Below are 2882 nucleotides of genomic sequence, written 5' to 3' on the forward strand. Positions count from 1 at the left end.
ATCAATGGTGACTTGCCTTTGTTCACGAAGATCCCCGGTGACTTGACTCAGTCCTTGAAGATCACCGGTGACTTGACTCTGTCCTTGAAGATCACCAATGACTCGACTCTGGAGGGTCAACCAGAACCTGACTCAACTCTGTAAAGTCAATGGGCACCTGACTCGACTCTGGAAGGTCAACAGGAATCTGACTTGATTCTGGGGAATCAACTGGAACGTGACTCAACTCTGGAAGGTCAACAGGAACTAGCCCTGACTCTGGAAGTTCAACGGTGACTAACCCTGCCTCTGGAAGGTTGACGTGACTAACCCTGACTCTGGAAGGTCGACGGTGACTAACCCTGACTCTGGAAGGTCAACGGTGACTAACCCTGACTCTGGAGAGTCCATGAGCACCTGATTTGATTTTGGAGGGTCCACGAGCACATGATTCGACTCTGGAGGGTCAACAGGAACCTGACTCAACTCTGGAAAGTCAATGGGCACCTGACTCGACTCTGGAGGGTCAACAGGAGCCTGACTCGACTCTGGACAGTCAACTGTAATTTGATTCGACTCTGGAAGGTCAAAAGGAACTAGCCCTGACTCTGGAAGGTCGACGGTGACTAATCCTGACTCTGGAGGGTCCATGAACACCTGACTCGACTCTGGAGGGTCAACCGGAACCTGACTCAACTCTGGAAAGTCAACGGGCACCTGACTCGATGTTGGAAGGTCAACAGGAACCTGACTCAACTCAGGAAAGCCCACTGTAGCTGCCGTCCTCTGCAGTGGCTCCGGGCTGCCGGCCGTCTTGTGCAGTGTCGCTGGGTTGGTGGCCATCCTGTACTGTGGTGCTGGCTCAACAGACGTGACGTGAACAGTTTTGGGAATCTCTAGGATTTTTGACAGCATGGAGAAATAATAAAAAAATGTCTCTGCCGCCATCTTGGGTGTTGGCGCTGAGCTGGCGGCCATCTTGCACTGTGGCGCTGGACTGGTGACCACCTTGTGCTGTGGCGCTGTGCTGGCGTCCATCTTGCCTCGTGGCGCTGGGTTGGCGGCCATCTTGTGCTGTGGAACTGGGCTAGTGGCCATCTTGCCTCGTGGCGCTGAGCTGGTGGCCATCTTGTGCTGTGGTGTGGGGCTGGCTTCCATCTTGCCTTGTGGTGCTGGGTTGGCGGCCATGTTGCCTCGTGGCACTGAGCTGGTGACCACCTTGTGCTGTGGCACTGTGCTGGCGTCCATCTTGACTCGTGGCGCTGGGTTGGCGGACATCTTGTGCTGTGGAACTGGGCTAGTGGCCATCTTGCCTCGCGGCGCTGAGCTGGCAGCCAGCTTGTGCTGTGGTGTGGGGCTGGCTTCCATCTTGCCTTGTGGTGCTGGGTTGGCGGTCATGTTGCCTTGTTGCAATGCCGCCAACCCAGCGCATACTCCTTCAAACGTACAACTTAATTTTTGAAACTTTGTCCATGTTTGGCATGGGAATCCAACTCTTTAACAGTGCAAAAAACTCAGAATGCATGATATAGCATCCCCCCCCCCCTTTAACAAAAAACCACCAATGCAGCAAAGGTACCTTTTATTCTGACAGTGCATTTGTTGACATTACAGGGTTAGATTCAGATAGTAAATATAATATATAATATGTTGGGTGTCCATATTAGATGCAATTACCATGTTTAGAATGAAGCCATATTATTCATATCATATAATAAAATATAATTTGTTTTTACTACTGTAAATATATATTAAATTCTAACTGGATATCCTTCAATACTTTCAGAATGTTTACTTATGAAAATTATTTTTGCTTCTGTATTTTAAAATTTATTTTTCATATTAACATATTTTAATGAGAGTATATCTATTGAACAAAACTATATTATTTTATTTTTCAAAATAAACATAACATAGTACAAACTTTGCTAAAGTGATAGTTTTGAACAAATTTTAACTTAGATAAAAAAAAAAAAAACATTATTTTAGCTGAAGTATTTAAATCAATACCATGTGCATTTTACCCTGTGTGTGGGGTAAAAGGTCCCTCTTGCCACATCACACATTTAAGATTTTTAAACAAAACCAACTTCAGTTATTTATTTCCACACAAAACATTTTGCAAAACATTTGTATATTTTTTCCCCCGCAATTTTACATTTTTTTTTTTTTTTAAAGGTAATTTTCAAAAATCCATAATAAAGCTGCTAGGGTGGTTGAAGAGGGAAAAAATGAGAATAAAATCATAGATTAGTCCCTGTAAATGTAGAAATGTTGGGTATCTGCTATGCACCTCTGTGTGAGGAGAAACTGTGAAATGGTATTGCTTTATTTGTGAATCACTGCTTTCTCAAATCAGTGAAAAAGAAAAATCAATCTACAACCAACCCATTTTGCCCATGTCTGCTAATAGACTACTTTATTTTTCTATCATTCTCTGGAATTGCCAGTCTGCGGTTAAAGACAATTAAAACAAACAAACAAACATCTATTTCTAGTAATTTAAGCTTAAACCTCATGGCCCTGACAGAAACCTGGATCAAACCAAATGACAATGCTACACCTCCAGTAATTTATAATTTTCATAATTATCAAAGCACAGATGATAATTTTGTGTCTTTACACATCAATGCATCGTCACAAGCTACAGGGTTTAATTTGTTTTTGTTTTTGTTTAGTTTTTTATTATATGTTTTAGCCGTGATTCCCATCCACTTACATTATAAGAGTGATATACTGCAGCGGTATGACTTAAAAATCTCTGTTTGTGATCTACTGAAGAAACACAGTCTACATCTACATCTTTGATGCCCTGGGGTAAGCAGATAAACATTAAAAAAAATATATTTTGGTGTGAATTATCCCTTTAACAAAAAGGCACATTTGTGTGGCGGTGTGAGTAA

This window comes from Carassius auratus, chromosome 13 (genome assembly GCF_003368295.1).
Source record: "Carassius auratus strain Wakin chromosome 13, ASM336829v1, whole genome shotgun sequence".
NCBI lineage: Eukaryota > Metazoa > Chordata > Actinopteri > Cypriniformes > Cyprinidae > Carassius > Carassius auratus.